The sequence below is a fragment of the Callithrix jacchus genome, chromosome X (genome assembly GCF_049354715.1).
Source record: "Callithrix jacchus isolate 240 chromosome X, calJac240_pri, whole genome shotgun sequence".
In the NCBI taxonomy this organism is placed as follows: Eukaryota; Metazoa; Chordata; class Mammalia; order Primates; family Cebidae; genus Callithrix; species Callithrix jacchus.
The window spans coordinates 107,964,057-107,977,944 of NC_133524.1; the positions used below are offsets into that span (position 1 = coordinate 107,964,057).

The following is a 13,888-nucleotide window of genomic DNA, read 5'->3' on the forward strand; positions in this document are numbered from 1 at the left end:
CTAAGAGTTAACAGTGTAATTAATATATATATAATTAAAATACTATACAAAAGAGGAAGAGTTATATGTACAAAGTGTATGAAGAAAATAAGATATGTTTTTCAGGGGAAAGGGTATAAGAAGACATGAGAATTTGGTGTCTTTAAAAGTAACTGTTTAGAGTAGAGATTTTTAAATGTTCTAAATTGAAGGAATAAAAAGGAATGATAGATAAAATTCAATGAATATAGAAAGTTGGAGAAATAAACAGAATGGAAAAAATTGTAAGAAGTTATAAGAGGTTTATGGAAGTTTTAATTATTTTTATTTATTTCTCTTTTTTTCATCTCTGAAGATGAGTTTTCTTTTTTTTTATTTTACTTTAAGTTCTGGGGTACATGTGCAGATCTTGCAGGATTGTTGCATAGGTATACACATGCCATGGTGGTTTGCTGTCTCCATCCCCCCATCATCTACATTAGGTATTTCGCCTAATGTTATCCCTCCCCAATCTCCCCACCCCCTGCTATCCCTCCGCTAGCCCCCGACCTCCAACACACTCCAGTGTGTGATGTTCCGCTCTCTGTGTCCATGTGTTCTCCTTGTTCAACACCCACTTATGAGTGAGAATATGCGGTGTTTGGTTTTCTGTTCTTGTGTCAGTTTGCTGAGAATGATGGTTTCCAGATTCATCCATGTCCCTGAAAAGGACATGAACTCATCGTTTTCTTTTTGACTGCACAGTATTCCATGGTGTATATGTGCCATATTTTCTTTATCCAGTCTACCATTGATGGGCATTTGGGTTGGATCCAAGTCTTTGCTATTGTGAACAGTGCTGCAGTGAATATACGTGTGCATATGTCTTTATAATACAATGATTTATAATCCTTTGGGTATATACCCAGTAATAGGATTGCTGGGTCAAATGGTATTTCTATTTCTAGATCTTTGAGGAATGGCCACACAGTCTTCCACAATGGTTGAACTAATTTACACTCCCACCAACAGTGTAAAAGTGTTCCTATTTCCCCACATTCTCTCCAGCATCTGTTGTCTCCAGATTTTTTAATGATCGCCATTCTAACTGGCGTGAGATGGTATCTCAATGTGGTTTTGATTTGCATTTCTCCAATGACCAGTGATGATGAGCATTTTTCTTCGTATGTTTGTTGGCCTCACAAATGTCTTCTTTTGAAAAGTGTCTGTTCATATCCTTTGCCAACTTTTGAATGGGCTTGTTTGTTTGTTTTTCTTGTAAATTTCCTGTAGTTCTTTGTAGATTCCGGATATTAGCCCTTTGTCAAATGGGTAGGTTGTAAACATATTTTTCCCATTCTGTTGGTTGCTGAGTTACTCTAATGATTGCTTCTTTTGCTGTGCAGACTCTTAAGTTTAATTATATCCCATTTCACTATTTTGACTTTTGTTGCCATTGCTTTTGGTGTTTTACTCATGAAGTCCTTGCGTATTCCTATGTCCTGAATGGTTTTGCCTAGGTTTTCTTCTAGGGTTTTTATGGTGTTAGGTTTTATGTTTAAATCTTTAACCCATCTGGAGTTAATTTTTGTATAATGTGTAAGGAAGGGGTCCAGTTGCAGCTTTCTGCACATTGTTAGCCAGTTTTCCCAACACCATTTATTAAACAGGGAATCCTTTCCCCATTGCTTGTTTTTGTCAGATTTGTGAAAGATCAGATGGTTGTAGGTGTGTGGCATTATTTCCAAGGCCTCTGTTCTGTTCCATTGATCTATATCTCTGTTTTGGTACCAGTACCATGCTCTTTTTTTTACTGTAGCCTTGTAGTATACTTTAAAGTCAGGCAGCATGATGCCTTCAGCTTTGTTCATTTTGCTTAGGATTGTCTTGGCTACGTGGGCTCTTTTTTATTTCCATATGAAGGTTAAGGTGTTTTTTTCCAGTTCTGTGAAGAAGGTCAATGGTAGCTTGATGGGGATATCATTGAATCTATAAATTACTTTGGGCAGTGTGGCCATTTTCTCTATATTGAGTCTTCCTAACCATGAGCATGGAATGTTTTTTCATCTGTTTGTGTCCTCTCTTATTTCCTTGAGCAGTGGTTTGTAGTTGTCCTTGAAGAGGTCCTTCACATCCTTTGTTAGTTGTATTCCTAGGTATTTTATTCTCTTTACAGCACTTGTGAATGGGAGATCACTCATGAACTCTCTGTGTGTTATTGGTGTACAGAAATGCTTGTGATTTCTGCACATTGATTTTGTGTCCTGAGACTTTGCTGAAGTTGCTTATCAGTTTCAGGAGATTTTGGGCTGAGATGATGGGGTCTTCCAAGTATATAATCATGTCCTCTGCAAATAGAGACAATTTGACTTCCTCCTTTCCTAACTGAATACCCTTTATTTCTTTTTCTTGACTGATTGCTCTAACCAGAACTTCCAATACTATGTTGAATAGGAGTGGTGAGAGAGGGCATACTTGTCTAGTGCCAGATTTCAAAGGAATGCTTCCAATTTTTGCCCATTAAGTATGATATTGGCTGTGGGTTTGTCATAAATAGCTTTTATTATTTTGAGATATGTTCCATTGATATCTAGTTTATTAAGAGTTTTTAGCATAAAAGGCTATTCAATTTTGTTGAAGGCATTCTCTGCATCTATTGAGATAATCATGTGGTTTTTGTCTTTGAATCTGTTTATGTGATGGATTACATTTATAGATTTGCGTATGTTGAACCACCCTTTCATCCCAGAATGAAGCCTACTTGATCATGATGGATAAGCTTTTTGATATGCTGTTGCATTCGGTTTGCCAGTATTTTATGGAAGATTTTTGCATCTATGTTTATGATGTATATTGGCCTGACATTTTCTATTTTAGTTTTGCCTCTGCCAGGTTTTGGTATCAGGAGGATGTTGGTCTCATAAAATGAGTTAGGAAGGATTCCCTCTTTTTGTATGTTTGGAATAGTTTCAGAAGGAATGGTACCACCTTCTCTTTGAACAACTGGTAGAATTCAGCTGTAAACCTGTCTGAACCTGGACTTTTTGGTTAGTAGGCTATTAATTGCTGCCTGAACTTCAGACCTTGTTATTGGTCTACTCAGGGATTCAACTTCTTCCTGATTTTGTCTTGAGTGGGTGTAATTGTCCAGGAATTTATCCATTTCCTCTGGATTTACTGGTTTGTGTGCACAGAATTGTTTGTAGTAATCTCTGATGGTAGTTTGTATTTCTGTGGAATCAGTGGTGATATCCCCTTTATCATTTTTTATTTTATCTATTCAATTCTTCTCTCTTTTCTTTTTTATTAGTCTGGCTAGCTGGCTGTCTATTTTGTTGATCTTTTCAAAAATGCAGCTCCTGTATTGATTAATTTTTTGAAAGGTTTTTTGTGTCTCTATCTTCTTCAGTTCTTCTCTGATTTTAGTTACTTCTTGTCTTCTGCTAGCTTTTGAATTTGTTTGATCCTGCTCCTCTAGCTTTTTTAATTGTGATGATAGGGTGTCAATTTTAGATCTTTCCTCACTTCTCATGTGGGCATTTAGTACTATAAATTTCCCTCTAGACACTGCTTTAAATGTGTCCCAGAGATTCAGACACATTGTGTCTTCATTCTCATTGGTTTTAAGAACAACTTTATTTCTGCCTTCTTTTCATTACTTATCCAGTAGTCATTCAGGAGCAGATTGTTCAGTTTCCATGTAGTTGTCCAGTTTTGAGTGAGTTTCTTAATCCTGAGTTCTAATTTTATTTCACTGTGGTCTGAGAGACTGTTTGTTATGATTTCTGTTTGTTCTCATTTGCTGAGGAGTGATTTATTTAAAATTACCTGGTCAGTTTCAGAGTAAGTAAAATATGGTGCTGAGAAGAATGTGTATTCTGTGGATTTGGGGCGGAGAGTTCTGTAGATGTCTAGTAGGTCTTCTTGGTTTAGATCTGAGTTCAAGTCCTGGATATCCTTGTTAGTTTTCTGTCTCATTGATCTGTCTAATATTGACAGCAGAGTGTTAAAATCTCCCACTATTATTGTTTGGGAGTCTAAGTCTCTTTGTAGGTCAATAAGAACTTACTTTATGTATTTGGGTGCTCCTGTATTGGATGCATATATATTTAGGATCATTAGCTCTTCTTGTTGCATTGATCCTTTTACCATTATGTAACGCCTTTCTTTGTCTCTTTTGGTGTTTGTTGGTTTAAAGTCTGTTTTATCAGACACTAGGATTGTAACCCCTGCTTTTTTTTCTCTCTCTCCATTTGCTTGGTAAATCTTCCTCCATCCCTTTATTTTGAGTCTATGTGCATCTTTGCACATGAGATGGATCTCCTGAATACAGCACACCTATGGGTCTTGACTTTTCATCCAATTTGCCAGTCTGTGTCTTTTGATTGGGACATTTAGCCCATTTACATTTAAGGTTAATATTATTATGTGTGAATTTGATCTTGCCATTTTGATACCAGCTGGTTGTTTTACCTGTTAGTCGATGCAATTTCTTCATTGTGTTGATGGTCTTTACCTTTTGGTATGTTTTTGCAGTGGCTGGTACTGGTTGTTCCTTTCCATGTTTAGTGCTTCCTTTAGGAGCTCTTGTAAGGCAGGCCTGGTGATGACAAACTCTCTCATATTGCTTGTCCATAAAGGATTTTGTTTTTCCTTCATTTGTGAAGCTTAGTTCGGCTGGATATGAAATTCTGGATTGAAAGTTTGTTTCTTTAAGGATGTTGAATATTTGCCCCCACTCCATTCTGGTTTGTAGAGTTTCTTCTGAGAGAGCCACTGTGAGTCTGATGGGCTTCCCTTTGTGGGTAACCCGACCTTTCTCTCTGGATGCCCTTAGCATTTTTTCCTTCATTTCAAGCCTGGTGAATCTGATTATTATGTTCCTTGGGGTTGCTCTTCTTGGGAAATATCTTTGTGGTGTTCTCTGTGTTTCTTCTATTTGAATGGTGGTCTGCCTTGCTAGGTTGGGGAAGTTCTCTTGGATAATAACCTGAAGAGTGTTTTCCAGCTTGGATTCATTCTCTGCATCACATTCAGGTACACCTATCAAACATAGATTAGCTTTTTTCACATAATCCCATATTTCTTGGAGGCTTTGTTCATTTCTTCTCACTCTTTTTTCTCTAATCTTGGCTCTTGTTTTATTTCATTGAGTTGATCATCAATCCCTGATATCTTTTCTTCTGCTTGATTGATTCAGCTATTGAAACTTGTGTATGCTTCCCGAAGGTCTCATGCTGTTTTTCAGCTCCATCAAGTAATTTACATTCTTCTACTGAAACTTGTGTATGCTTCCTGAAGTTCTCATGCTGTTTTTCAGCTCCGTCAAGTCATTTACATTCTTCTCTAAGCAGGTTATTCTAGTTAGCATTTCATCTAACCTTTTTTCAAGGTTCTTAGTTTCAGAACATGTTCCTTTAGCTCAGAGATATTTGTTATTACCCATCTTCTGAAGCCTACTTCTGTCTATTCGTCAAACTCATTCTCCAACCAGTTTTGTTCCCTTGCTGGTGAGGAGTTGTGATCCCTTGGAGGAGTAGAGGCATTCTGGTTTTTGGTGATTTCATCTTTTTTGTGCTGGTTTCTTCCTACCTTTGTGTATTTATCTACCTTTGGTCTTTCAAGGTGGTGACTTTCGGATGGGGTCTCTGAGTGGACATACTTTATGTTGATGTTAAAGTTATTTCTTTCTGTTTTTTAGTTTTCCTTCTAACAGTCAGACCCCTCTGCTGCAAGACTGCTGGAGGTTCTCTCCAGGCCCTGCTTGCCTGTGAATCACCCGCGGGGGCTGCAGAACAGCAAGGATTGCTGCCTGTTCCTTTCTCTGGTAGCTTCATCCCAGAAGGGTACCCACAGATGTCAGCCAGAGCTCTCCTGTATGAGGTGTCTCTTTGGATATATGGGGGTCAGGGAGCTGCTTGAGGAGGCAGTCTATCCCTTATCAGAGGCCAAATGATGTAGTGGGAGCTCTGTTGCTCCCTTCAGTGCTACTGGGCAGGGACATTTAACTCTGCTGCAGCAGAACTCACAACTACCCCTTTTCCCAGGTGCTCTGTCCCAGGAAGGTAGGGCTTTATTTATGAGTCCCTCATGTGCTGCTTCCCTTCTTCAGAAATGCCCTGCACAGCAAGGAGGGAGTCTAGTCACAGTCTGCCTGCAGAGGTGTTGCTGAGCTGCCATGGGCTCCACCCAGCTGCTGTGGAAACTTCCTTGTGATTTTGTTTACACAGATAGAGTTAGAACTGCCTTGGTAATGGCAGACTGCTTTGGTGATGGCAGACTGCCTTGGCAATGGCAGACTGCCTCGGTAACAGTGGACTGCCTCAGTAATGGTGGATGCTCTTCCCCCACTGAGCTCGACCATCTTGGGTCAAGCTCAAACTGCTGTGCTGGCTGTGAAACTCTCAAGCCAGTGGGTTTCAGTTTGCTGTTATTTATGGGGGTGGGACCAGTGAGCCAGAGCACTTGGCTCCCTGCCTTCAGGCCCCTTTTATTCAGGGGAATGGGTGACTCTGTCTTGCAGGTGATTCAGGTGCCAGTTAAAATGGCAACCCAGATTTGTGCTGGAAACCACAGTACCAGCTGAAGCAGCTGCCCACATTTGTGCTGGAAACCCATGGCGCTTGTTGACCCAGTGGGAATCTCCTGGTCTGTGGGCTGTAAAGACCATGGGAGAAGTGTGGTATCTGAACTGGAGTGCTGGAGTGGCTGGAAAAGTCCTTGATGGCCTCCATTGGGAAGGAGGGGGTGGGTCTCCAGCCCATTGAACTTCCCGGGTGAGGCAGCGCCCTACCCTACCTTGGTTTGCCCTCCTAGTGCTACACCGACTGTCCAACCAGTCCCATTGAGATGAACCTGGTAACTTGGTTGGAAATGCAGACATCACCAGCCTTCTGCATCACTTTTGCTGGGAACTGCACTCTGGTGCTGTTCCTATTTGGCCATCTTCTTCTAAATCCGGAATTTTTATTTTCTGTGGTCAAAACCTAATGATATTGGATAAGATGTCACTAAGATTACATTTAGTATTAATAATACACTGATGTAAGGATAAAATTTAGCATTGTCTTTGGAACAAGACTTACAGGTAGTGTTAATGAGAGCAAAATGGCCAGGCACGGTGACTCATGCCTGTAATCCCAGCACTTTGAGAGGTCGAGGTGGGCAGATCATGAGGTCAGGAGTTCAAGACCAGCCTGACCAACATGATGAAACACCATCTTTACTAAAACTACAAAAATTAGCTGGGCATAGAGGAGCATACCAGTAATTTCAGTGACTCAGGAGACTGAAGCAGGAGAATCGCTTGAATCTGGTAGGTGGAAGTTGCAGTGAACTGAGCTTGCACTACTGCACTCCAGCCTGGGTGACAGAGCCGGACTCCATCTCAATTAAAAAGAAGTGCAAAATATTTTTGGTAACCTTCTAAGTAAACTTCAAAAAAAGTGAGGGGAAAGGAAAAGACATTCCGTTTGCCTCATGCTATCTTTATTAGGTATCTTGATTGCTTGGGAAATGGAGTCTCTGCTCTATCGAAGAGTAAAATTTTGCTTATTGAAACCTTGTGAATTATTACTTTGGCTAAATAAGTAATTATTGTTTTACAGTAACCTGTGATTTTATATAATTTTTTGAGATAGGGCTTCTCTCTGTTGCCCAGGCTGGGGTGCAGTGGCACAACCTTGGCTCACTGCAACCTCCACCTCCCAGGTTCAAGCGACTCTCATGTCTCAGCTTCCCAAGTAGCTGGAAATATAGGAGCATACAACCATGCCTGATTAACTTTTACATTTTTAGTACAGATGGGGTTTTGCTATCTTGCCCAGGCTGGTCTTGAACTCCTAGCCTCATGTGATCTGTCAGCCTCAGCCTCCCAAAGTGCTGTGATTACAGACATGAGCCACCATGCCTGACCTGTGATCCTATTTTGATCAAATATTTTAAAACTTTGATATTTTACCCTTTCCAAAACCAAATTTCATATTTTTTTATTTTATTTTTTTTATTTTTCAACAAACAAGTATTTATTGAGCGCCTACTATGTGCCAGGCACTATTCTAGACCCCCCAGAAGAAAACAAAAAAAAAGATAAGAGGCAGCAAACACAAATTCTGAAGGAGAGGAAAGGGGCAGTTGAGTAAGATAGCTAAGGGAACTGAGAAGCCTGAGGTGATGGGGGCTCTGCCTTAGGCCTCCTCTTCAGCTTCCTCACCGAAATCCTCCTCCTCTTCTGCGGTGGCATCCTGGTACTGCTGATACTCAGAGACGAGGTCATTCATGTTGCTCTCAGCCTCGGTGAACTCCATTTCGTCCATGCCCTCGCCTGTGTACCAATGGAGGAAGGCCTTCCGGCGGAACACGGCAGTGAACTGTTCTGAGATGCGCTTGAAGAGCTCCTGGATGGCTGTGCTGTTGCCGATGAAGGTGACTGCCATCTTGAGGCCACGAGGTGGTATGTCACAGACAGCTGTCTTGACATTGTTGGGGATCCATTCCACAAAGTAGCTGCTGTTCTTGTTCTGCACGTTAAGCATCTGCTCATCGACCTCCTTCATGGACATCCGACCACGGAAGACAGCAGCCACAGTGAGGTATCGGCCATGACGGGTGTCACAGGCAGCCATCATGTTCTTGGCATCAAAGACCTGCTGGGTGAGTTTGGGCACTGTGAGAGCTCGATACTGCTGGCTTCCACGGCTGGTGAGAGGGGCAAAGCCAGGCATGAAGAAATGGAGACTTGGGAAGGGGACCACGTTAACTGCTAACTTGCGGAGGTCAGCATTGAGCTGGCCAGGAAAGCGGAGGCAGGTGGTGACACCGCTCATGGTGGCTGAGACGAGGTGGTTCAGATCCCCCGTAGTGACCCCGTGGTCAGCTTCAGAGTGCGGAAGCAGATGTCATGGAGGGCCTCGTTGTCAATGCAATAGGTCTCATCAGTGTTCTCTACCAACTGATGGACGGAGAGGGTGGCATTGTAGGGCTCGTCCACGGTGTCAGATACTTTGGGTGAAGGCACCACACTGAAGGTGTTCATGATGCGATCAGGGTACTCTTCTCGGATCTTGCTGATAAGGAGAGTGCCCATTCCAGAGCCTGTGCCCCCACCCAGTGAGTAGGTCAGCTGGAAGCCCTGAAGGCAGTCACAGCTCTCAGCCTCCTTGCGAACCACATCCAGGACAGAATCAACCAGCTCGGCCCCCTCTGTATAGTGGCCTTTGGCCCAGTTGTTGCCTGCCCCAGACTGACCAAAACCAAAGTTGTCTGGTCTAAAGATCTGGCCAAAAGGACCTGAGCAAACAGAGTCCATGGTCCCAGGTTCTAGATCCACCAGGATGGCATGAGGAACATATTTGCCACCTGTGGCTTCATTGTAGTACACGGAGATGCAGTCCAGCTGCAGGTCACTGTCCCCGTGGTAGGTGCCAGTGGGGTCGATGCCATGTTCATCACTGATCACCTCCCAGAACTTGGCACCGATCTGGTTGCCACACTGACCAGCCTGGATGTGCACGATTTCCCTCATGGTTAAAATTTAATTTTTTTGCTCTCCTCAAGGTATGTACGGGGCAAAAACAATAGGTAATTTTTTTTTTCTCTGCTGGTCGCAGGCTGCAAGGTTGGAATGCGCCCCAGAGCTGGAGCAGCGAGGTGCGAACGTGGCGGCAGGAAGGTTCTGAGAGCCAAATTTCATATTTTAAATTTGGTCTTTTTTGACCTCAAACTAAATTGTTAGATATTAAGGCAGCTGGAAGTACAAGAAAGACATATTCAGCTCATTTAATATGTTAAAACCATACAGGAAACATTGTCACATAAGTAATAGTGTCTAACTTTCTTTGAATTAGATTTGTATAAATATATTAATATGTGTTCTAAAATTGTATGAGATTCCTAAAAGTTCTGATATGTCTTGGTATAGATTATCAGTAATAATCATAATTATGTTAAATTATATGTCACAGAAATGACGAATTTCTTTTTATTAACTGCATCTTTAGTCATGGCTATTCTAAGTCTTTTTTTCATCCACAGACAATTATCGTTTTACTTTGGGTCTTCTGAAAAACCTGTTTAGAAATAGCCACAGTCCAACATTTACTTCTTCTTAAAGAAAATTTGTGGAAAAGACCCTGACAAGTACTCTTGAATACAGGTTTCTGATAACTTTCAAGATCATGCCATTAGACTAGATTAAAAACTGCCAGTACTAGTTAAAAAGCTGGTGTGTTCATCAAGATTGCTAACTCAACATTATGGAAAACAAGAGTTAATTACATAAAACTAAACTGATAGAGGACTAAAATGCTTTTCTGAGTAACTTTTTGTTTTACACATTGCTGATTCTTTTTATGTTTTGTTTCCCAGAGTCAAGGGAGCAAAATTGAAACATTTACCTTTCTCTCTACCTAATTTCTCCAGAATTCGGAAATTATTCAATAGTATTCTTACTTTATGGCAATATAGTTATTTGCATAAGTTCAATAAGTATTTTCTTTTGCAACATGACACAATTGGATACACCGATTATTTTGCCAAGGCTTTGACCAAAATCATATATTTTCAGTTATGACCAAATTGCTTTGAGGAATTAAAGTTGACATTATAGAGCCAAAAGAAGCCTCTTGTAAATACTGACCTGCTACTTTATCGGTACAGTTCTTTACTAGGTTTCTGACCTTGGAGTAAGTAAAGATTGTCACTTTCTGACAGACTCAGGGACCTCAGGTTATTATATGCCCTCCAAAAGTGAGCAATTTGCTGGATTCATACAGGTATTACAAAGTCTGATGGTGAATCCTTAGCTTGGATTCATAGCCTCAAGCCTTTTCAAAGTCTAAACTGAGATTCCTTTTAAAAAGTTTCCAGTAGACTCGGTGTGGTAGTTCATGCCTGTAATCCCAGCACTTTGGGAGGCCAAGGCGGGCAGATCACTTGAGGTGAAGAGTGCAAGACAAGCCTGACCAACATGGCTAAACCTCGTCCCTACTAAAAATACAAAAATTAGCCAGGCATGGTAGCACACACCTGTAATCCAAGCTGCTAGGGAGACTGAGGCAAAAGAATTGCTTGAACCCAGGGGACAGAAGTTGCAGTGACCTGAGATTGGGCCACTGCACTCCAACCTGGACAACAGAGCAAGACTCCATCTCAAAAAAGGAAAGTGTTCTAGAAAGTCAACTTTAAGAGAGGTCTTTATGGCCAATCATTATTCTTGCTGCAAGTAACCCCTGGTAAAAATGAAAAACCAGGTCAGGTGCGGTGGCTCACGCCTATAATCTCAACACTTTGGGAGGCCAAAGCAGATGTATCACTTGAGGTCAGGAGTTCAGGAGCCTGAGACTAGCCTAGCTAACATGATGAAACCCTGTTCTACTAAAAATTCAAAAATCAACCAAGGATTGTGGCATGCACCTGTAATGCCAGCTTACTCAAGAGACTGAGGCAGGAAAATTGCTTGAACCCAGGAGGTGGAGGTTGCAGTGAGTTGATATCATACCACTGCACTCCAGCCTGGGCAACAGAGCAAGATTCTATATAAAAAAAAATTATGCTTTAGAAAAAAGCTATAGTAGACCTGTTATTAGATTCTAGCCTTGCCAATGGTTTTTGATTCTTTTTTTTTTTTTTTTTGAGACGGAGTTTCGCTCTTGTTACCCAGGCTGGAGTGCAATGGCGCGATCTCGGCTCACCGCAACCTCCTCCTCCTGGGTTCAGGCAATTCTCCTGCCTCAGCCTCCCAAGTAGCTGGGATTACAGGCACGCAACACCGTGCCCAGCTAATTTTTTGTATTTTTAGTAGAGATGGGGTTTCACCATGTTGACCAGGATGGTCTCGATCTCTCGACCTCGTGATCCACCTATCTCGGCCTCCCAAAGTGCTGGGATTACAGGCTTGAGCCACCGGGTTTTTGCTTCTTTAATAATAAAATTGCCTATGGTTTGAACTGAATCCTGAACTCTTTCCTGGATACAAGCCTACAAACTAATATTTCCAAATTTTTCTCCTATATTTCTGACATGAAATCACCAGAAATTAAAACTGTATTTTTCTTGAAGCCTGCAAACTGAAGCTAAACAACTTAATATAAATTTCAGGAAAATCACCACAGCAATTTATATTTAACAGCCTTTGTGCCTACTGTAGAATGGGCTGGTCAGAAGGTTCAGTTGAACAACTGATTCAAGCTACAATCCACAAAAATCTGTCAGATTGCTACAGCAATCTGAAGATGCTTCAAAGACTCTAGAAAAACTAGTTTATCGACTACTTGAGCATTAACCTTTGTTCTTTCTTCTGTTTTCATAGAGGTGCCTCTTATTAAAGATCCATTTGTCTGCATCACATACAGAGATCCAGCTCATCTGCAGTGCCACCTCATGGAATGGGACACAACTGTTTAACCGAGCTGTTTTATTCTTAGGACTAAGAGACTAATTAATGGAGATATGAGACAATATATTTAATTCTTTTATCCCAATTTTTCTTTTCCTCTCCTTTGTCTATCTCTTGAACCCAGGGGGCGGATGTTGCAGTGAGCCCAAACATTTTGTAGTTTCAAAGTGGGGACTGAAGGAAATCAAAATATTTTACTATGAAATATATTTCTTAGAGATATTTTGAGATGGTTGTTCAGAGAGCCAGCAAGCAGAAGTTTCCCTGCAAAGCTATCTTTTTGGGAGAGATTTTTATCTATACAAACTCTTCATCAATTCTTGCTAGGCTTTCCCTTGTCTGAATCTAGCAAATATTAACCGAGAGTTTGACACCTTTCAGGGTGTGAAAGAAACACTTACCATTTATTCTCTTTGGTGGTTCCTACCTGTGAGATTCCATTTACATACCAAGACCACCTTTATCAGCAAGGCCTCCTCTTCTCTTGCTCCCATAACCTGTCTCACCTCTATAATCTGATTTACCACACCTAGTTTTGGCCATGTTCTAAGCCCCGATTCCTTTCTTTAACCTCAGAATGGTATGTTAATTTCTGCATCTGATTGGGATGTTGAATTAATTACTCTGGTTCCCCTCCTTGTGCACATTAATATATTCATATTCCATTTCTGCTGTTACTTTTCTTTTGTGAGTTGATTTTTCAGCAAACCTTCATGTGTATCAGAATACTCTCTTAAGTCAAAAATATATATATATTCCATGGATGCCACTATCACTTGGGAAAACATTTGCCTATTTTGCAACTGATTTCTAAGCCAGTTTACGAGTCACAAAAAAAAATTAAAAGGAAAGTTTATAGTCATATCACATATATAACTGAGGGGAAAATTTTCATCCGTATACAGGTAGTACTTATGGGTATGAAAGCTAACGACATGAGAGCAGATTCAATGAAAATGATTAAAGTGCACAATTAATTCTGAGTAAATTAGCAAACACCTAGACTCAGTCATTGATAAATTGTGGTATAAGAAATTGGCATTGAACGTGGCTGGGTAATGTGCCTAAGTGAAACTTCATGGTGCTATGGTAAGTGAAAATAGTAACCGACCTTTAAAAAACCTGCAGACAGTGAAGTGAAAAATCCTAAAAGTAACCCGTAAAACAAGTAGGCTAAAAATTATGCCAGTTTTGCTGAACTTTCCCAGATAACATCACAACAGAAATCACAGAACAATTAATGGGGTGTTCAATCAGCCATAGAATATGATCTTACTGTTCTCATTGTGATGCCATTTGCTTTACCACCCATGTGATCCAAAGGATTTTTGTCTACAGAAGAGTTGCCACTCTAGATCTCCCTTGCTGTTGATGAAAGTGTTTTCAAACTAGATAGAGGTAATGGTTGCATAACATTGTGAATGCACTAAGTTTCATTGAATTGCACCTTTTTAAGTAATTTATGTTATGTGAATTTCACCTGAATTAAAAAAAAAAAACTACCACTTCCTGAACATCTATGTTTTATGTACTTTG

General features: G+C 40.8%; 1 pseudogene; it reads right to left on the reverse strand.

The window, feature by feature from the left end:
* Positions 1-7,941: 7,941 nt before the first annotated feature.
* Positions 7,942-9,639, reverse strand: LOC100397714 (tubulin beta chain pseudogene; annotated as a pseudogene).
* Between the last annotated feature and the right edge of the window lie 4,249 nt (positions 9,640-13,888).